At 39.6% G+C, this 23,334-nt stretch overlaps 1 long non-coding RNA gene and 1 pseudogene across 2 annotated transcripts; both read left to right on the plus strand.

The window, feature by feature from the left end:
• The first annotated feature begins 3,978 nt into the window (after positions 1-3,978).
• On the plus strand, positions 3,979-4,387 carry LOC138417271 (non-histone chromosomal protein HMG-14 pseudogene; annotated as a pseudogene).
• A 2,800-nt stretch (positions 4,388-7,187) lies between these two features.
• Positions 7,188-22,061, plus strand: LOC138416913 (uncharacterized). Of its 2 annotated transcripts, none has more exons than XR_011247894.2 (2): positions 7,188-7,606; positions 17,599-22,061. It is a non-coding gene; the product is annotated as an uncharacterized lncRNA (long non-coding RNA). The 2 variants fall into 2 exon arrangements; XR_011247893.1 differs by lacking the exon at positions 17,599-22,061 and adding an exon at positions 8,059-8,850 and having other exon boundaries at positions 7,219-7,606.
• The last annotated feature ends 1,273 nt before the right edge of the window (positions 22,062-23,334 follow it).

The following is a 23,334-nucleotide window of genomic DNA, read 5'->3' on the forward strand; positions in this document are numbered from 1 at the left end:
TCAGTTGAGACATTAGGCAGCACTCTGTCCTTGGGACCCAAGAGTCTCAAGGTCAAGCGCCAAGCCTTCCCTCACGATGGGTCAACAGGACTGAAGCAGCCCACTCCAGCCAGCCCGCCTGTCACAGACAACCATCACGGGGCTGGAACCAAGGGTACAACTGGATGTGGCAGGTAGGTCTGAGAATTTCTTGGCTGACACAGGGGCTACCTGCTCTGTCCTGACCTCCTACTCCAGAGCTTTCTTCTCCCAAACCTGTACCATTTTGGGTGCTACACGAAAAACAATTATTAAAAGATTCACCCAAGCACTTCTTTGTTGCTTGGATGGACAAATAATTTCCCACAAGTTTCTGGTGGTCCCTGAGTGTCCTACTCCCTTATTTGGAAGAGATATACTCACTAAACTGGAGACCACCCTTATGATGGGAAGCTTTTCATCCTCTAGAGCCCTATAGCTTCTGGTTACTGCTAAAGAATCCATTACACCCTCTCCAATAGAAAGGGACCAAAAACTATGGGAGGACAAAATTAACCCCCAGGTGTGGGGCCAGGGGACTCCTGGACGAGCCCACCAAGCTGAACCGGTCATCATTGTCCCCCAAGATCCCACTCGGTTTCCTAACCAGAAACAATATCCCCTCAGAAGAGCCCAGGAAAGACTACAGCCTCTAATAAATAAATTCCTTGCCTGTGGGCTATTAGTCCCCACCAATTCACAATGTAACATTCCGATCCTCCCTGTAAAGAAAAAGGGCAGAACCTGGCGAACTGTTCAAGATCTCCAGAGGGTTCCCAATCAAATAAGGTGATGAAATCCTTAGGCTCTTGGAGGCAGTCCATCTGGCCACTGAGGTTTCAGTCCCCACTGTAAAGACACCAACAAGGGAGGACAGAAGTGGCGAGAGGGAACCAAGGAGCCGATCAAGCAGCTAAGAGAGCAGCATTACAGAACGTGACCTAATAGGGGTAGCCACCTTAGTCCCACAGACTAATTTGCCAAAAACTCCCTCATATACTGAAAGTGAGACTCTTACAGCTAAGAGTGAGGGTTTTCAAGATCATATGGGATGGTTCCAAAAAGAGAGACTCCTTTTTCTGCCTGAGAACATCCAATGGAAGTGGGTTAACTCCTTACATGCCACCACTCATTTAGGGGGCCCTTGGATGGTCAAGTGGTCCCTTTCTTTCCAAACAGCAGCATGTGCATGTAGCACCAGAAAGGCATACTTGGAGTCAGTGTAAATGGTTACTCTTTTTCCTTTTCCTAGCTCTAAAGCTCGAGTCGGGGCTATGAGCTCAGCTAATTGGCCTGAAGTACCTGGTGGCAAAGGCTTAGCCTCTATGGTCTCAAAATTGGAGACTACTGAATATCCTCATTTAGGGGAAAAGGCCCTCCAAAGATTACTAGAAAGGTCCTTCAGAGGAACAGGCCTCCAAACAACTATAAGGCAAGTGGTCTCCACTTGTCCCACTTGCCAATATAACAATCCCCAAGGAGCTAGAAGACCCCAGCTGGCCCAGCGCATCCAACAATGTGGGACCTACCCAGGAAAGGACTGGCAGATGGACTTCACCCAGATGCCAGGTTCTCAAAGGTATAAATACCTATTAGTCATGATAGATACATTCACAGGATGGATTGAAGGCTTTCCCACCTGGACTGAGAAGGCTGAAGAGGTGGTTAAAATTAAAAAAAAAAAAAAAAAAAAAAAAACTGCTCCCTGAAATCATTCTGAGATTTGGTCTGCCCAGGTCATTACAAAGTGACAATGGGACATCATTTAATTCTAAGGTCACCCAGCAGGTCTCTAAGGCAGTGGGCATTACTTATTTCCATTGTGCCTAGAGGCCTCAGTCTTCAGGAAAAGCAGAAAGAGCAAACCAATTCTGAAAATCAGCGATAAATAAGATAACCCAGGAGACCTCCCTGGGATGGAAAGAGGCTTTACCAATAGCTCTCCTCCTCACCTGTACTGACCCTAAGAAACAGGTTGGTCTTAGTCCTTACGAGATGTTATATGGGAGGCCTTTTGTTTATGTCAATGATCTCTTCCTAGATCCAGAGGCTCATACCCTCTGGTCTTATACCATGGCCACTGGGCAATTCCAACAGGATATACACTTGTGAGGTGTCAACCAGGACCCAAAAGATTCTAAAAAGTCACCACTATATGCTCCAGGGACTCAAGTCCTAATTAAAGTCTGGAAAGATGGATCTCCCAAGGCTCAACTCCAGCCCAAATGCAAGGGCCCCTACCCTGTAACACTTTCTACTCCCACAGCAGTCAAGGTACCAGGACACAACTCCTAGATTCACTGCTCACAAGTCAAGCCATGGAAGGAAACAGAAGAGGACACTCAATATATCTGTGAGCTCCGGGGATATCTCAGATCCCTATTCAGGACTACAAATGAGTGCCATTCTAATGAACACCCCAAAATTAAGTTTATGGGGATAACATTTCTCAGATCAGCTCTAAAGAGCCAACACAGCTTGGCAGGGGTTGTACTCCAAAAGAGACAGGGGATGGATCTCCTGAACCCTGAACAAGGAGGGACTTGAGCCATCTTGAATGAGACATGTTGTTTCTGGGTAAATACCTCCAGGTAAGTTAAAGAAAGTCTCACAGTCCTCAAGAAAAACATTTAGACCCTACAGGATCTCAAAGAATGAGCTGGAGAGTTCTCTGGGTGGCTATAATCTCTCTTTGGGGAATATTCCTGGTGATGGGAATTTGGAGTTGGCTAATGCCCCTGCTAGTCCCTGTCATTACCATATTGATGCTGCTTATGATTGCTCTATGTATCATCAACTGTCTAACCCGTTTTGTCTCTGCCCAGGTCAACAAGCTACAACATGCAGTGTCAGTGCAACAGTGATATATAAAACTACAGCCGACCACAGAAAATATCACTCACTCTTGTACGGTCACCACTAGAAGGACTCTGAGGCCTGAGACAGCAAGAGGGGGAGGCCCAATGCCCCTCCCCATCCCATTTCAGCAGGAAATAGCCAGAAAGACTTCTATGCCCCTGTTCTCAAAGAACTTGGCCTCCCATCTCTTGGGGGCGGGTGGGGATGTTAGGTAGTTAGAATAGGAAAAATGAATCCAGAATGGTGGTGGCTAAAAGACAAGGAAGGGAAAAGCCTGTGAAAATAGAACAAGAGGTAAAACAAACAGCACTCCTCGCTAGCCCAATTTACAGAGGACAGGCCCGGGGGGGAGAAAAACATAAAAAGAGGAGCCAAAACCTCTCTTCTCTTCTAGTCTTTTGGGTTGGCATTCCCTCACACCTTAACGATGTATTTTCCTTTACTTTCTAAATAAAACTGAGCTGTAACACGAAGCTGTAACACTGGTCCATCCGAGGGCCATAACACTGGTCCACTGCTTCAAATTTTTGTTGCGACGAGACAGAACTGAGGAAATTATAAACTCCCCTGACAAAATTATAATAGAAAATCCACATTCTTCCCCTGATGTTGCTTCTCTAGAAGCTCTGCAAATTTGGGGTGTTGAATTTTCAAGATAATATTTAAAGATATTCAATTCTGAAGTTCCTTGTTGGTTATTTAAGTTAAGGACAAGCTTCTTTAGTAAAGTGACCCATTACAAGCAAGTCTATCTTTGCTAAATTAGAGCATGTGTTTATTACTTAAGCATAAAGCTAACTACATTTGAATTAGCCATCACAATGCCACCATCTACTAATTATTTTGCATTATTACTTAATATAATCTATAGGAAACTATCCAGTGATCCCTAAAATTGAGTTTTAAACTGAACTGTGCCCTGCTGATCAATATTACATTTTACAAGCTTAACCTCCCTTCCCAAGTACAATTACCTACTGCCCCTTTCCTTCTTTTCTTATATATTGAAAGCTGTATCGTTTCTAAGTTTTAATCTGCTTCACTCACCTCACTTTGACTTTTTGATTTCTCTCAAACACCCACCTAATTTTTTCTTTAAAAATGTACCATAGTCTGGGAGGAGGAGTGGCCGCAGCCAGACTACTCAACTCGGTGAGGGCTCTCGACAGCGCAGCCTTCAGGCACCGGGCTCTGCCTGCCCGCTGCCATGGTGCCCAGGAGAAGGTCAGCTCTGCTGAGTGGGTGGCGAAGGAGGAGCCCAAGGGGATGTTGGGGAGGCTGTCAGCAAACCCGCTCCTGCGAGAGTGGAAACAAAGTCAAAAAAGGCGGCGGGAAAGGGTGAATCTTCATACAAAAAAGTGCAAACAAAAGGAAAAAGAAGAGCAAAGGGACAACAGGCAGAAGTGGACAACCAAGAGACTAAAGAGACTTACCTGCAGAAAATGCAGAGACTAAAAACGAGGAGAGCCCAGCCTCTGATGAAGAAGAGAAAGAAGCCAAGCCCGATTAATACCACACACCCAGTCCTGCCAGTGGCCCCTGTTTCCCTTCTTGTACAATCCAGAGGAATATTTATCAACTATTTTGTAAATGCAAGTTTTTGGTAGCTCTAAAAATATTTTTAAAAAGGAGAGAATCCCACCTCATCCCATTTTTTAAGTGTAAATGCTTCGTATTAAGAGGTAAAATCATTTTCTGGTTGTTTATTTTTTGGTACAACCAGAAAATAGTGTGATATTAGATAGGAGAGGCTTTGATTGTGTTGGGTGTCAGCTTAATGTTCCATAGGTGGGCTGTAGCTTTTATATCCTATAATATAAAAACATACGAATGGCAGTTTGGAGTCAGTTGTGCATTTAATGTCTTGAACATTTTTAAGTACATCTCTTCACATATTGTTTTGGTAGAATTATTTTCTACAGCAAACCACTTTTTGATCTTGGCTCTCCTGGTCAGAATTTCATGAACTCTGTAACATCTTTGGTTGTGGTAGTCCAGTTTTCCTAGTAACTTGGTTAGTGTGCTGTGAATGATTGACAGTTTGAATATGTAGTGTATATGATATTAAATTGTGAATCAGTGGGACTTATGATGTAACAGCATATTAATATTTGAAGACATTGGTACTTGCTATCCTGTTAAGGAGAGTTTGCTCCAGATTTTAAGCTGGCAAGTCACTGGAATAACTGTTAACAATCACAACTATATGATTTTTTAGATTTCTGGGTACGAATGTGAAGGATTGTGTACAAATTGAAATATTTGTGTAGTGATCCTCAAAACAACCAATAAAATCTCAATTATAAAAGAAAAAACTGTATTATAATCTATTTATTACACCTTATCCTTTATTTGTATTTAATTAAATGTTCATTTAAAGAATAGTAGAGGAACTTCACATTAAAAATTCAGTCTATACAAAAGGCAGAAATAAAAACATGAAGCCTTTGCCTCCACACTTGTACTACTCTCCAGAGGGAACTAGTCTTAAAATTTTGGGGTTTTGGTTCTCCTGGCTTTTAGCTCTAAAATCCTAGATGAGTGTTGTCCAATGAAAATGTAATGTGAGCCACCTTAATAAGTCTAGTAGTCATATTTTTAAAGTAAAAAGAAATAGATAAAATAATTTTAATGACATATTTTACTTACTCCCATAATCCAAAATATTATTTAACATGTAGTCAATATAAAAAATATGAATGAGATATTTAAATTTTTTTTCATGTTAAATCTATTTCCTACTTAGAGAATGTATCAATTCACACTGGCAACCCTTTAGATATTCAATAGCTGCATATGACAAGTGGCCACTGTACTGGACAGCATAGGTCTAAGTAACATACTTCAAATCTAGCTTGCTATTTATAAGCAATTTAAAACAGCATCTTTGACTTACTACCATGAAAATCGAGAATTGAACACCTTTTACTATCCACTCTATCTTATTATTACAAGTCCTATTACATTTGTATTTTTAGCTTTCCAGTTGACCATCTTTATTATTTTGAAAACTATAGCTAATACTTGTTTCTTACACAACTATTGGACAATATCCTTTGAGTTCCATATGCAAGATGAGGAAATCAATACCTCTGCCCTTTGCATAGTATGAGTTTTTTGACAATTTAAAAGCTGAAAAAAGTTAGGAAGCATATTGAGAGAGATGGAAAGAAGTGAAGTATTGAGTTTGAAAATATTCGTTATAAAATCAAGGACTGTGCTTAAACCTTTTGGAAATGAAATTCTACACTCTGAATCAATGCTACTTAAAGCAGAATTTTCCAAATATTAAAGACAAATAGGGATTCTCAGATAGCTCAAATGATAAAGAATCTGCCTGCATTGCAGGAGACCTGGGTTCAGTCCCTGTGCTGGGAGGATCCCTGGGAGAAGAGAAGGCTACCCACTCCAGTATTCTTGCCTGGAAAATTCCATGGACAGAAGGGCCTGGTGGACTACAGTCCATGGGGTCTGTTTTTTTATATCCCATGACTTCTTTGGAATCATGCTTCAGTTTAGTTTGCTTCATTTGAGTACCATGGCTATACTATTCAACTTTATGTACTCCTTGGATTCTCTTATTACCTTTCATTTACTTTGTTAACTGAGAAATATTCTGGTCATTTTGTTTTTAGGTCATCACACTTTTTAATTATACTATTTAATATAGGAAAGTGACTGTTTCCTTAAAGGCTATTTCTGGCTGCTCACTAATTTTCCTTTATAATTTGAATTTATTCCCTTGTATGTTTGCTGAAGAGCTGGGATTCTGGGATTTAATTTCATTCCTCCATTGGTTGAATTCACAATTTTTTACATACTAAATTTTCCTCTTTCAGTAATGAAGATCTTTTACTGGAATATATCCTCTAGTAATTTTTTTTCCGCAAACACATTCAAGAGAGGTAGACGTTCCGAATTTTTGCATATTTGAAAATGGCTTTATTTTCCTTTTACACTAGACTTGTACAGTTCAATTTCCCAAGAAAAATATCAAATTTCTATAGCAGCCTTGCATGTTATACATGCATATTAATGTGTTCCTATCTTTGGAAATTACAATCCAAGTGAATCAGTTACACAGGAGATGAAATAGATTCTTGTGCTTCTCTCCATTAGCATACTCTTGGTGAAGCAGTGTCTCACCCTTTACCTTTAGCCACTGTTGTGTATCAGTTGGGAAATCAAAAGTTTCATTACACAGCGCTCTTGGTAGGTCCCTGGGGAATTACAACACACATTGGCATGTTTAGAAATGCCTTTTTTCCTGCTCACATCTTATAAAGACCTAAGTGCGTGCCTTTAGGACTGTTTAAATATCTTCTGTGAACAAGGAGAAATGCAGACATGTTGTCAGAGCTGATCATTTTTGTTGTGGATCTTACACTTGCTTTGGCCTTTTTTATTATCATTTATGCTGTTTATTTAATAGCAGCTACAAGTATTTTCATCTCTGTTCTTTTCTATATTTTCAAAGGGGAAATGAAAAAAAACTATGACTTCATCATGAGCAGAGCCTGGGTACTGGATTCTAGCAATGCTGCTGGGAAGCCATTCCTAGGCAGTGTAGAGACAGTCAGCTCCATGATGCCTCCTGCCCATTTGCCAGCCCCAAAAGAAGGGGCCTTCTCACTCTAGGAGAGTGGAGTGAAGAGCCTTTGGTGGTGGAGGAGACACCCAGGAAGACTCACGACATGCCACCCCCACCAGCTGAGAAGTATTTCTTGAGGTAAGAAATGGAATGTTCAGCTTAATTCTCCCTTTCGCGAATGAAGTGACACATGCATGTTTGAGGTGAGAAGAGAAAAACAAGCAGATGCCTTTTATCACTGCTTCCATGTTTCAAAAATGGAGTTGGTAGAATCTGTAGAGACTACAATTTTTGTTTTCTGCTAAGAGTCCCATTTACTCAGTAAATTAGGGAGCCTTACCTGTGATATTTTCTCTCCCAAGCATGGGTTAGGCACAGGTCAAAAACAGTTAAAACTCCCATTTCAATCTTTTTACCAATTGGGCAAAAAGGCTTGGTAGAAGAGAAATTTGAATAAACGGATATTCTTTCAATCTATGAGTTGTTTATTGCCTTTATTTTTAAATTACTTTTTATTGGAGTATAGTTACTTCCCTGGTGACTCGGTTCAGTTCAGTCACACACTTGTGTCCGACTCTTTGCAACCCTAGGGACTGCAGCATACCAGACTTCCCGGTCCATCACCGACTCCTGGAGCTTGCTCAAACTCATGTCCATTGAGTGGGTGATGCCATCCAGCCATCTCATCCTCTGTCATCCACTTCTCCTCCAGCATCAGGGTCTTTTCCAGTGAGTTGACTCTTCATATCAGGAGGCCAAAGTATTGGAGCTTCAGCTTCAGGATCAGTCCTTTCAGTGAATATTCAGGGTTGATTTACTTTAGGATTGACTGGTTTGATCTCCTCGCAGTCCCCAGCTGGCTCAGTGGTAAAGATTTTGCCTGCAGTGCAGGAGACACAGGTTCAATCCCCTGGGTCAAGAAGATCCCTGGGTCAAGAAGACCCCTGGAGAAGGAAATGGCAACCCGCTGTCGTATTCCTGCCTGGAAAATCCCATGGACAGAGGAGTCTGATGGGCTACAGTCCACGGGGTCTCAAAAGAGTTGAACACAACTTAGTGACTAAAAACAACAATAAATAACTGCTTTACAATGCGGTGTTAGCTTCTACTGTACAGCAAAATGAATCAGCCTTACATATACATATGTCCCCTCCCTTTTGAATTCCCTTCCCATTCAAGTGACCACAGTGCATTCAGTAGAGTTCCCTGTGCTATACAGTATGTTCTCATTAGGTATGTATTTTATGCATAGTAGCAATAAAGGGCAGAGCATATCCTTTGACTTCAAGTGGCAAAGATAATCAGTAGTTGTTCTTGAGAGGACAGTGTATTTTCAGAATAGTCCTTGAATGGACCTAGAGATGATCATATTAAGTCAGAAAGAGAGAAGAATTCCCTGGCAGTCCAGTGGTTAGGGCTCCATGCTTTCACTGCCTAGGTCCCAAATATGATCCCTGGTCAGAAAACTAAGATCCCACAAGCTGCACAGCCCAGGAAAAAAATAGAAATAGAACTACATATGCTATTACTTATATGTGGAATATAAAATGCATTACAAATGAACTTTTCTATGAAACAGAAACAGAATCACAGACACAGAATCCCTTGGTGATTGCCAAGGGAGGAGGGGTAGAGGCAAGGACTGAGTGGGAGTCTGGGACTAGATGCAAGCTTATATACAGGATGGATAGATAACCAGGTCTTACTGTACAGCACAGGGACCTACATTCAGTATCCTATGATAAACCACAATGGAAAAGAATATGCAAAAAGAGAAGCTATTTATTATAACTGAATCACTTTGCTGTACAGCAATAATTAATACAATGCAAATCAATTATACTCCAATAAAAAAGATAATAATTTTTTTTGAATTAATTGTTTGAATTGGAGGATAATTACTTTACAGTGTTGTGATGGTTTTTGCCATGTATCAACATGAATCATCCATAGGTATATAAAAGATAATAAAATTTTATAAAGTAATTAAAAAATACAACTAAAATAATGGTCCTTGGATCAAAATCAATGTGTGAGCATATGAAATGGCAGAATGTAGATATACTCTCATTTTGGTTTAGTGTCCTCTGAACACTAGAGATTGCAAGGTGAAACACTTCATGATGATCTCTTAAGAACACTTTAAACTTTAAAACTAGACTTATTTGAAGTTTCCTGGTTCCTTGTTTATTCCACTGCTTTGGTCCAGTGGAAGCAGATGGATAAGTTTTGTCCTGGCTTTTTGTCAGATAAATGGTTAGATAGATGGTGCCTTGTGTTTGGGTTTTTAAGGTATAAATCCAAGTATTTCATAGTAGACAGATACATTTTTCTCTAGAATACCTGATTAGTTTGCAGAAGGCTCTGGTAAATTAATTTAATTTTGGCAGTTGTGATTACACCTTCTTAAAACCAAGCCCTTGTCCTCATACCTGCTTTTCATTGAGACTTCTGATATTTTAACTTTTAAAAAGTGTTTCTTACATATTCTATATGTAAACTAACATTTAAATGCTCTTCTCACCAAAAAAAGTAACAAAATTGTATTCAATAAGGACAAATAATAAGCTTAGCCCCATGGACAATAAATATTTAAATTTCTAGTAGATCTTAAGTGTTGTCACCATAACAAAAAATGGTAACTGGGTGAAGTGATGAATATATTAACTGGCTTGAGTATGGTGATTACATCACTATATATCTTGTATATATTTAACATATAAATATATATTCACTATATATATAGTGAGTGGGTGTGCATTTTAAGTCACTTCAATCGTGTCCAATTCTTTGAGACACTGGATTGTAGCACGCCAGGCTTATTTGTCCTTGGAATTCTCCAGGCAAGAATACTGGAGTGGGTTGCCATGCCCTCCTCCAGGAGATCTTCCCAACCCAGGAATCGAACGTGCATCTCTTATGTCTCCTGCATTGGCAGGCAGGTTATTTACCATTATGCCATCTTGGATCCCCATGTATATGATAAATATGTTTAAAGTAAACAACTTGTTATATATATATATGACAATATATTTAATATTTGGTATATTTATTAAATATAAATATTTAAACTTTTAAAAAATATTTAAACTTTTAGAAAACAAATTAGCTTTAGTATAATTTTATCCATTTCAGCCATGGTATTTGTTCAAGGGCACAATAACTGCTCCCCAGAAGAAACTGATATGTTTTGTCGAGCAGGTCGTATTATGAAATTCTTAAATAATTCTCCATTACATAGTTCCAACTTTACACACAGATGTGAAGGGGGCAACTTATCTGGTGGGATGTGGGCTGCACAGCCAGACCACCTCTTTAACTGTCAAACTCTTACCCCTAACAACTTGCAAGGGATTGACAATGATAGAAGCATTGTTTTGTGATAACGTTTTTTTTAATTCTAAGAAAATTCAATTGTCATGCAAACATCATGGAAGAGGTACACAGTATGTTTCTTTTTGTTTTTAAATCTTAATTCATTCAGCTACATGTATAAAAGGTCCATGCACAATCTTTCGATACCTGGGGAGCTTCTACACTCTGTTGTGCTAACATTCATCGGGAATGGGCTTCAGCGATACCACACAAAAGTGCTCCTGTAGTCCTTGCCGTTTGCCCTAGAGTTCTCTTAAGTGTCCCAGATGTAAAGGATTAGGGTCAATGGTAACGATTTGATAAGAAAGGGAACCGGAAGTGCTTTACACTGAGTACATACCTTTTGAGGTCTGCCTTCACCACACCCCTCTTACAGCTGCCATCAGAAAACTTGCTAGCCCTGCAGGGCACTGGATTTGCAAACCCTGCCAGGTTTCTGCACCTCCCTTTTGGCATTTGAAAAGAGTGTCATAGCTCCCTCTGTGGCATCCCTTAGCCTCTATGTGAGTTTCAGTAAATTGAATTTAGTTCTGCTAAATTCTAAATACTGTTAATGAGAATTCATTTCTAAGGCGTGTTATTTACCAGCAACTCAACTACGTCTCCTTTTGACTTTATTTTATAGAATGTTGCAACAGTCTTAAAATTCAAAAGGAACTTGAAAGTCATTGAGTGCACTCTGTGTCCAGTTAAGAAATACCTTCTACAATACCCTTGAAAGATGGTTTTGTAACTTCTGCTTGTTCAGTTTTCCTGAGAGGTGCAAGGCAGCCTCTTATAATAATATCCAATAGAAATCTGAGTCCTCCCATCTCCCATCTCTTTGTCTTATTTTTGCTCTAATAAGCAATCTTGAAAATAGTCAAGGAAGTACAATGATATCAATAGAATATAATGACATCACAAATTCTAAGGAGAAAGAGGAGCTTCTCTCCTTATGAATTTTCTACTTGCTACTCACATCATTGAACAATGTTGTTCTTTTCAGGGCAAATGGACACCGTTCAAGATCATAACTCATAAGATAAATCTAGGGTTTATTGTGTACTTTAGTAGAAGATTCTTAATATGTCTTTTCTGACTTCTTATATGTATCTGCTACATAGGATTTTGAAATTCTTTCCTTTGAAGTTTTCCAAAGTCTGGGAGAGTTGCCAATTTGCACTGAAGAATAGCATTATATTAGTACACCCATAACTATTAAAATATAATTCTAATGCACTGACCTGAATTCACAGTACATCAAAATTTTAATTCAACCCCAGATTGATTCTCACAGAAGTTCACTAATTTTCCAGTGGATGTTTCCAATCCACTGCTTGGAAAGTCAGATGAATCTGAGCATTTTGCAATGTTAGCAACCTTGTCAATCTTGACTCCAGAGACAGCAACACCTGGAGAAGCGAACTATGCTAATGTTTACAGAATGAAGCCACTTTTACCAGAGATAAAAAAGGTAGAGTGGGAAAGCTAGGGAAAGGGGTCCAGCTCTCCCACTTCTGGTGACACTGGGGCCAGCCCACTGAGGGCTGAGGAGGAAATCAGCTGGCATCCCACGGCTTTGTGAGCAGGTCTGGGGAGGTCTGAGTGTTAGAAGCCAAAGGTGTTTCTGGCTTTGTGGATGGCTGAGGGAGAGAAGCTCCTAGAAGGTACAAGACAAGGAAGAAACTCAAGCCCTGGAATGTGAAACTGTTATCTCTTTTCTGTTTCTGTTGACATTTCTAGCAAATATAAACTTTCAGACCTGAGAGTCTAATTAGGATCTTAACCACACCCCTACTGGCAGTGTCTTGCGTCAAGTCACTGCTTTCCTAGGCCTCTGTTCTTCTATTTGAAAAAAAAAAAAAGAGGATATGACCCCAATGACAGAAGCCTCTTTCATTCTAAAATAACTGCAAATTTTACGGAATAAAATGAGTTAGAAATACAAAATGTGGTCAGCCAAGAGGGCAGCTGACACAGAGGATCTCTAAGCATTTCTCAAAATGCATTGCAAATACTTAGGGGATGCATGCAAAGTGGTAGCCCCCAAGAGACAAGGTGGCAATTTTCAGAACACTTATAGAATTGAGGGAAAAACTCTTAGAATAAATTTTCTTGGAGACTCAAAGTTTATCTCCATGTCTCCACCACACTACCTGCTTACAATTAAAGGCTGACATCATATGCACACGTGCATCCCACAGGCATCAATTACTCCTGCTGCTGCTGCTGCTAAGTCGCTTCAGTCGTGTTCGACTCTGCGCGACCCCACAGACTGCAGCCCACCAGGCTCCCCCGTCCCTGGGATTCTCCAGGCAAGTACACTGGAGTGGGTTGCCATTTCCTTCTCCAATGCATGAAAGTGAAAAGTGAAAGTGAAGTCGCTCAGTCATGTCCAACTCTTAGCGACCCCATGGACTGCAGCCCACCAGGCTCCTCTGCCCATGGGATTTTCCATGCAAGAGTACTGGAGTGGTGCCATTGCCTTCTCCCTCAATTACTCCTAATTATTAATTAATTCAGATAGACCATCCAGACTTCTAAACCTGTACATTTTTATTGTATCTGCTGGCAAGTCACTTCTTTTGAACACAGATTACTTTTCCTGCAGGATCTCAATTTGTTCATTCATAAAATGAAAATGTTATAAATAATATCAATAGCCTTACATGGGCTATTTTGCTGTTGTAAGGGTTTATTAAATAGATGCTGCTTGCCACTCACTGTAGGAAGTGGCTTGTCAAAACAAAGAAACATAATTCATAGACTTAGACTTAAAGGGTTTCGATTAGGTCTCAATTTGAAAAGATCCATGAACCAGACATGAATTCAAAGCTTCAGTAAAAGTAATCAACTAGTTAAACAAATAAAATTTACTACTTTTCAAAAGTTAAAATTTCAATAAAAACTGTTTGCCAATTTAATTTTACTGAGTTTTAATAGCCTGTGTTTTTAATGAGTAAACTAATCCAGTTTATCTAACTGATTTGCATTTTAAGTAATCTTTGTGCCTTAGAAAACAGACTTGGCAAAATGTAAATGGATTATTTGGCAATAATTCTTGAATATAGCACCAAAAGCAAAGTAAAACTTTTAAAGAAAAAAGAAACCAAACTATATCAAAATTAAAATTTTCCATGCATCAAGGAACACAATGAACAGGTTGAAAAAAACAGCTCATGAGATGCAAGGATATATTTATAAATCATGTTATAATTATAAAGGGTTAATATCCAAAATATTTAAAGAACTATAACTCAACAATAAAACAACCTAATGATAAAAATAGCCAAAAGGCTTGAATAGACATTTCTCCAAAGAAGATATACAAATGGTCAATAGCATACGAAAAGAGTCTTAACATCACTAATTATTAAGGAGATAAAAATAAAAACCACAATGAGATACATCTCACTCTCATTAGGATGGCTACTATTAAAACTCAGAAAATAAGTGTTACTGAGGATGTGGAGGAACTGGACCTGTTGTGCACTGTTGGTGGAAATGTAAAATGATACAGGCTGTATAGAAAACAGTATGGTAATTCCTTATAGAATTAAAAATGGAATTATTGTATAACCAAGCAATTCCAGTTTTAGGTATATCTATATGAATTGAAAGCAGAGTCTCAAAGAGATATTTGTACATCTGTAGCACAGAGTCGAACACGACTGAAGCGACTTAGCAGCAGCAGCAGCATTACTTATAGTAGCTAAAGGATACGGGCAACCCAAGTGGCCTTTGACAGATGAATGAATAAACAAAGTGTGGTATATCTACACCATAGAATATTATTTAGTAATTTAAAAAGGATAGAAATTCTGACACATGCTACAATATAGATGAACCTTAAGGATATCATTTTATGTAAAATAAACCAGTCACAAAGGACAAGTAGTGTGCAACTCTACTTATATGAGGTGTATGGAACTATCAAGTTCATAGAGACAAAAAGAATGGTGGTTGCCAGGGACACGGGAGAGGAAGTAGTGGAGTCACTACTTAATGGGTACAGCATTTCACTTTTTCATAATGAAAAGAGTTCTGTGGATTTGATATTTCTATTTAGCTTCTAAATCAATTTATATAGAATACATAGAACAGTGAATAAATTAAAGCAGAGTATTTTTGCTGTTGTTTCTTTGTTTTTGTTTTTGGGCCTGGCTATAAAAACTAGTCTGCAGGGAATAATGCGCTTCATGGAGGATTTCGTATAAGTAAAAGATCCAGATTGTTTGGCTTTTGAAAAATTACTTAAAGCATGTGTGTTCTCAATCACAGCATCTTCCACTGTGTTAATTTACCCAATTTAATTTGTCTTTACTTAGTAGCCAGGTGTCATTAAGAACAAAAGTTTTCATTTCTTGCTAAATAGCCATAGCATTCTTGTGTTAATTGCTCTTAGACATCACTGACAGAAATGGATTATGATAAAAATATCAGTTAGCTAGTTATTTAAGTTTGGGGTTTTTTGGCTGAGCCATGATACTTGGGGGATCTTGAACCTGGGCCTCAGCAGTGAAAGCGCTGAGTTTTAACCACTGGACTGACAAAGAACTCTCCTAAATTTCATTTTAATAATATAGTACACAATACTTGTTTGAAAATTCCCATTTTATAATATCATTTTGATAAAAAAGATAATATACTAATTTTTCTCATTTTTATTATTTGTGGTAATTATCCCAGTATATGTGTGCATGTGTGCTAAGTCGCTTCAGTCGTGTCCAACTCTTTGCGACCCTGTGGACTATAGCCCTCCAGGATCCTCGGTCCATGGGGATTCTCCAGGCAAGAATACTGAAGTGGGTTGCCCTGCCCTCCTGCAGGGGATCTTCCTGACCCAAGGATCGAACCCGCATCTCTTACGTCTCCTGCATTGGCAGGCAGATTCTTTACTACTAGTGCCACCTGGGAAGCCCCATCCCAGTATATAACTCAGGGCTGAAAATTCCAGCAAGTAGTACTCTTAAGCGCCCTTCAATAACTCAGCTGGTAGAGCGGAGAACTGTAGATCTGATGCAGGTGGGCATCCTTAGGTCACTGGTCCTCCTCCTGCTTGAAGGAGGTGCCTCAGTTGCTTGGGGCCTCCCAGGTGGCACTTGTGGTAAAGTGCCAATGAAGGAGACTCAGGTTCAGTCCCTGAGTCAGGAAGATCCCTTGGGGGAGGGCATGGTCTGTATTCTCCAGTATTCTTGCCCTACAGTCATAGGGTCACAAAGAGTCAGACATAACTGAAGCCATCCAGCATGCATGCACCTGCAGTCCTTATTTGGGCTTCCCTGATGGTTCAGACAGTAAAGAATCTGCCTGCAATGTGGGAGACCCAGGTTTGACCCCTGGGTTGGGAAGATCCAGAGAAGGAAATAGTAACCCACTCCAGTATTCTTGCCTAGGAAATTCTATGAACAGAGGAGCTTGGCAGACCCCAGTTCACAGAGTCGCAAAGAATTAGACACAACTGAGCAAATAACACACACAGCACTCTTAATGTATTTAAAGATTGCCAGAATTCCCTGTTTCACTGTATATGTGAAGGGCTTTCTGAATAAGAAAAAATGATGTAAACATTCTGGATTATTTTTTCAATCTCAAGTTTTGATCTCTAGAAGTTTTACTAATTAACATCACTATGAAACACTATAATTTCATGTCATTGTTAGCCTTCAGAAATTTAAAAAATGCAAATCACAGATATCTTTTAAAATAAGATTCATGTTCTGAAATAGGCCTGACAAATTTAGAAAAAATATATTTGGAAAGACTTTTTATTCCTAAAGGATATACTCTTTATAGCTAGTTTTATTTAACTGCAGAGGGCTTATCCTATGGTTGAAAGAAATAATATAGACATAACTTCCATGGAATCCTGAGACTGTTTATATGCTCACAAAGTCTCAGATATGTAAACGAATCATTCAAAGAACAATTCTGAGAAATAGGCATATTTATAGTAAGAAAATCTATCAGTAGCTACGTAAAATTCATTGTGAAGTGGTACTGTGTGCGTCAGTCACTCAGTCATGTCCGACTCTTTGCAACCCCATGGACTATAGCTCACCAGGCTCCTCTGTCCATTGAATTTTCCAGGCAAGAATACTGGAGTGGGTTGCCATTTCCTTTTTCAATGGATCTTCTCAACCCAGGGATCAAACCAGATCTGCCACATTACAGGCAGATTCTTTACTGTTTGAGCCACCAGAGATTATAAACACCAATATATGAGCAAATATTAATTTTCTCCATTTTTTTTAAATCTGAAAAGTATAGGTTCTTGCAAAGTTCATAAATTGCTATGTAAGCATATTCAGTATTCCCAGAGTTAAGACAAACTCAGTGGAAATGCTGACATCAGGGCATAAACAACACATTATAAAATGCCCCAAATGAATTGCTGCTCGATAGATTTTGTCCTTTTTTTTTTTTGCCACTCATTTATTTTTTTTAATTTAAGGATATTTGCTTTACAGAATTTTGTGGTTTTCTGTCATACATCAACAAGAATCAGCCATCAATACACCCATGTCCCCTCCCTCCCAAAACTCCTCCCATCTCCCTCCCCACCCCACCCTTCTAGATTATTACAAAACCCCTGTTAGAGTTACCTGAGTCATACAGCAAATGCCCGTTTTGTGTTAACAGTCCTTTCATTGAAGAATGCTCAAGTCTCTGAAAAAGCCTAGGGTACATCAAGTAGAAGACCTGCATGCAAATGAGTTAAATTCCTAGTAACATATCAATGGCTAAAGCATTTCATTCCTTAAATCCTTCAGGCTCTTTGCACTCAACTTTACAGCTCCTCCCATCAGAAAGTGGCTGCATCTCTTTTCCTGCCTCTTGAATCTGGGCTAGCCTTACTCTTGGTTAGACTAAGAGAACTCGTCAGAAGTGAGACTGAGTTAGTTACCAGCCACATGTGAAGGGAGCTTGCACTTTGCTCTCTTGGAGTCCTACCAGAACCTTGGGAATAAGCTCCAGCCAGACTGTTGGAAGATGAGAGCACATGTACAACTGAGGCCATGCTGGACCACGCTAAAGCCAGCCAGCCCCCAAACATGAAATGATGCCCAGGGTCCCCCCAACATCAGCAGTGCTGCCTACTAGACCCACGCCAGCCTGCTGAGACCATGAGACCCACCTAGTTTTAAACTTCCAAGTGGCAACACCTTATTCTTAGTCACTACTTTTGGGCTGTGAAGAAGGCTGAGCGCCGAAGAATTGGTGTGTTTGAACTGTGGTGTTGGAGAAGACTCTTGAGGGTCCCTTGTACTGCAAGGAGATCCAACCAGTCCATCCTGAAGGAGATCAACCCTGGGATTTCTTTGGAAGGAATGATGCTAAAGCTGAAGCTCCAATACTTTGGACACCTCATGTGAAGAGTTGACTCAGTGGAAAAGACTCTGATGCTGAGAGAAATTGGGGGCAGGAGGAGAAGGGGACAACCCAGGATAAGATGGCTGGATGGCATCATGGACTCGATGGACGTGAGTCTGAGTGAACTCTGGGAGATGGTGATGGACAGGGAGGCCTGGCATGCTGCGATTCATGGGGTCGCAAAGAGTTGGACACGACTGAGCAACTGAACTGAACTTTTGGGCAGCTCTAACTCATGTTGAGATTGCAGGTTTTTTTGAAGATCTTAGACTTTTTGGTTTTGTTTTATTGTTTTTCTGCAGGCATTTTTTCATGCTAGATTTAGCTCACACTCACATGGGCCTTTAGTTTCAGGAGAACTCATTGGCTTGAGTATGTCTTCACAGGTACTCCTGTGTACTGTGTTTTCATCCTATACCTTAGGCTGCCGGAAGACTGATTGTGTACTACAGGCAAAGAAGTAGCTAAATAATTTTGAAAAGTAGAGTTTAAATCTTTAAAAATCTGCAAAATGAATATTACTTTGCAGATTTAAAGGTTGATTTGATTGGATTCACAGTATTGAAAGCAGAAAAGATGTCAAGATGAGAGAGTTAAATCTAAACATAATTTTCTTTTAAAATGTCAATACATACATTAAAGTTAGAATAAAAAATGGCAAGTTGGGTAAACAGCAACAAACATGTTTGAATAAAATGCAAATAATGTAAACAAAGACTGAAAGGGTAAATTTTTAAAGGATGAACAAGTCCATATCAAAAAATTAACAGAAAGTTGAAGATGTGATACTAATAATGGAGAAGTTCAGATTTAAGGAAGAGAAGCTTAAAAAGGACAAAACACATAAGTCTAATTTATAGCAAAAATTTAAATAATAAGATAGTAAAAATGTTAAATAGTAACTATCATAACAAAAAATAAATCATGAACTGTAAGAAATGCTAGGAAACAAAATGGATGTAGATACCTAAGAATTTGAAGTTCTGAACAAAATAATCCAAGCAAAAGTGTAAAAACATAGTAAATGCTATACTTTATTTATTTAGTTATTAATCACTCACAGTTCCAAAATGTTTTCCATGTATTAAAAGAAAAAGTAGAAACAGAACAGACAACATTCTAAACGTGCACACACACATGAAGTCAAAGTAAAAAATAATAACTGAAATCAAGGTAAAAAACAGCAACAATCTGGGAGATTTTAATTTTCTGTGCATTTTACATCTGGAATCAAAGAAGTGATCAAAATTGTAAATTCAGAGTATTTAGGAAGTTTTTAATAATGAAAACAATAAACATTAAAACTTAAAAGCAGAGAAAAATATGCAGTCTTACATACTACGTGTGTGTGCTAAGTTGCTTCAGTTGTGTCTAACTCTTTGAGAGCCTGTGGACTGCAGCCTACCAGGCTCCTCTGTCTATGGGATTCTCCAAGCAAGAATAGTGGAGTGGGTTTCCATGCCCTCCTCCAGGGGATCTTCTCAACTCAGGAATCGAACCCATGTTGCTGATGTCTCCTGCATTGGCAGGTGGGTATTTTACCATTAGCACCACCTGGGACGTCCATAGGAAATAACAAAATAGACAGATTAACTCCTAAAGACCAAAAGGTAGAAAATAATAACAAAATAAATTTAAGAAAAGGCAGAAAACAAGCTAAAAGGAAAATTCTTATCTAGAAAACAGGAAAAAATAAGTGGATGAATCAATTGAAAAGCAAGTAAGTAGGGGCAAAATAAGAATGAACACAGCAGGTAACTTCTTGATGAACCTAATTAGCAAAGGAAGAAACACAATATTATAATATGAGAATAGAGAATCAAAAACAGAGAGGAACTTAAAACTATCCAAAGAAAGTACTTTGCAGACTGCAAACAAACTTGAGAATTTTAGTGGTCCTGATTGTTGTCTTGAAAAATAAAATCAATCACAAGACTAACTCCAGTCAGAGAATACAGCACGTTTATCCATTACCTGGAAGGAATCATAAAAAGTTAATAGCAATATTTACCCTTTGGGGAAAGAGATTTGTAGGGGAAGGAGAGAAATTCATTTTTCATTTCATCTCTTTTTGAACTGTCTGAATTTTCTAGTCATACCTGTATTTCATTTTCCTTAACTTGATGGGTTCACTGGGGAATGAAATTATGTAATTCTTTGTATTAATGCAAATGGAAAAATAAATAAATAAAGGATAAAAGAGACAGCTGCAGGTAAGGAGCATAGTTTTGAAATGGAGGAGTCAAGAGAGTGTGGTGGTTGGTGGAGACACCTGATTCTGGGCAAGTTTCATCTGGAAGAAAGGAACGGGCCAAGAAGTCCTGTCTAATGGAAGAAGCTACCAGGGGCTCTGCAGTCAAGCGAAGGCAGAGAAGAAGGGGAGAGCCCGTAACAGGGCACCTGCATGAAAATAGGCCCATGGTTGGGCCTAAAGCCCCACAGAGCGTTTTTACCAGGGTTATCTTTGTTGCCTCATCTCTCAGTATCATTTCCCAGGGATTCCATTTGCCACCACTCAGAATCTCTTGTAGTTATAAAATGCATTGTGCTTGTTTATTTGGTTTTCAATATTTGCTTAGCTACTTTAGAAAAAATATCCAATTGGGAGCTGTTTAACATATCTGACTGTAAACATGTTTTGACATGGTGCTCACTATGTACAGACACACATAAGACATCAACAGAATTGTTACCGAGGCGGACCCCTTTGTTCCTTCTACAACAGATTAGAAGGGCCAGATTCCTCACCCAGAAGAGTTAGTTGAAATACAATTTGTCTTATTACTTCTATTTGAAAATACATTTTAAGCAAGCCAAATAGATATCATATGGCCTGTCAGTAACTTGACATTGAAGAACAATATATGATTTGTATCTTGTTTCTAGTTTTCGCACAATGATGTTAATTCCTCCCTGACTTTACCTTTGCTGTTTGTCATGGGTGGGACATTTATTTATTCATTTTCTTTCTTCTTTTCCACTTGGTACACTCCAAACTAGGTTAAAACTAAAGCAAACGACCAGTTAAATTTCAACTAAAATACCTCCATTTAAGTGAAGGTTTTCCCAGTAACCCCAGGAAAATAAATCTCCGTCACTATGAGTTCATATTGTTTTGTTCGTACCCCTGAACATACCACTAATTTTATATTGTGGCTATACCCCTGTCTCCTCCCATTAAACCACAGGCTCTTCAAGAGTCAGGTCCTGGAATCTGCAGCCTCTAGAACTTCTATGGCATTTATCTTAAAAATAAATGCCTTAGAAGTTAAATACTTAAGTAGTTGTAGGTCAAACTGGAATTTATTCACATTGTAAACTTTCATCCATATGTTCAATTTTGGATTGTAGTAATGAAAATGGTACCTGGCTTTGCTAGGGCTACCCTAAATTTTAGTCAATTAAAATACTTTACTACATTAAATAATTACATCAATGTAATGATCTTTTTAAAGGGGATAAATATTCTCTATTAGAACTGAGGCTTCCCTGGTGGCTGAGACAGTAAGAATCTGCCCCACAATGTGGGAAACCTGGGTTTGATCTGTGGATTGGGAAGATCCCCTGGAGAAGGGAATGGCAGCCCACTCCAGTGTTCTTGTCTGGAGATTTCCATGGGTAGAGGAGCCTGGTGGGCTACAGTCCATGGGGTGGCAAAAAGTTGGACACGACTCAGCAAGTAACTTTTTTCATTATCTATTAGAAGCGTTAATTGGATTTTCCCACTTTGTTTTATTGAAGAGAGCCACAGTTTTAAACATGCCAGTGCATGCTTCGCTTTATTTAGTGTGTGGATATATATGACTGTATTTGTGTTCCAAACAAGTACTAAAAACAAAACACAACAAATAAACAAACAAAAGAGAAATATTTAATTTTGGAAAAGAATAAATAACATCACCCCAAAGTGATCTCTTTGTCACAATAACTAAAGCAGCTTTCCTTGATGTCCAATAAGAATAAGAAATACCATACAAGTACACTATATTTAAAACAATGGGGTTGAGAACAAGGTGGAGGAGCGGGTGATGCAGAGGTGGAGTCAGCTCTCTCCACGGATACGCCAGGAGCACACCTTTAGACACAGAAGTGCATGCAGAACACCAGCTGAGAGCAGACAGGAGCACCTGACCAGCGGAAAAGTATACACAGAACCACGCAAAACTTGGTAGGATGAAGGAACTAGCGGGGAAAACAGGAGTGTTACTAGGACTGGACCTGCTCTCGGCAGGTGGGGGAACTGAAGCAAGGGTCTGATCCCCACATCAGGGCAATCGTCTGACTCAGAGGAGAAACATTTAAGGCTGAGAGTGAAACAGCTGATCAGTGGCAACCTAAATGAAATGAGATTGAGACAGTCCTTGCCACAGCCATACATACCCAGAACAGGGACACAGGTCTCCTAGTAGGTGAAGTGGCTGGGAGCTGAAGTTTCAGGATTGTGGAGCAATCCCAGGGCAAGGGCTGCTGTTTACTGCAGAAAGATGGAATGAGGGAACATGAGGGAGAAGACTGAGGTGGGGAATGCCTGTGGAGGACAGCCAGGCAGCCATGGAAGCAAGGTGATACTGCTGAGTCATGTGTAGGGGGTGGAGCCATCACCATAGCCTCTCTCCCCCCACGAGCCAGTATCAGCAGCTGAACAATAGGAGACTGGCTGATAAAGTGCCTGATACACTGACCTACAGAGTAGGACCCTACCCAGGGTACTCCTTTAAGTGCCTAATGTGCGGATCTAAAGACTAGGACCCCCAGCAGGACCCCAGGCAAAGGAGCCCTCTAAATGCCTGAATGGGCAGAGCTACAGAGAAAGACTAGGCAAAGAGGCCTTCTGATCACCAGCTTCCAGAGGCTTGACAAAAGACTTTGACAGGGTCATAACTCCAGTGGCTGAGCCAGTCCGTGTCCCTGCACAATTGGCACAACCAGGGTCCCTGTGACTCAAGCAGCTGCGCCACCTTCACACTCAACCCTCACTGGGGAAGAGCTGCCACCGGCAAAAAAAGAGTCTTGTGTCTATACATGCATGGTCGCTTAGGTCATTTCCAACTCTTTGCAACCCTGTGGACTGTGGCCTGCAGTCGTCTCTGTCGGGGGGTTCTCTGAGTGGTTCTCCAGGCAAGAATACTGGAGTG

Source organism: Ovis canadensis, chromosome 13 (genome assembly GCF_042477335.2).
Source record: "Ovis canadensis isolate MfBH-ARS-UI-01 breed Bighorn chromosome 13, ARS-UI_OviCan_v2, whole genome shotgun sequence".
NCBI lineage: Eukaryota > Metazoa > Chordata > Mammalia > Artiodactyla > Bovidae > Ovis > Ovis canadensis.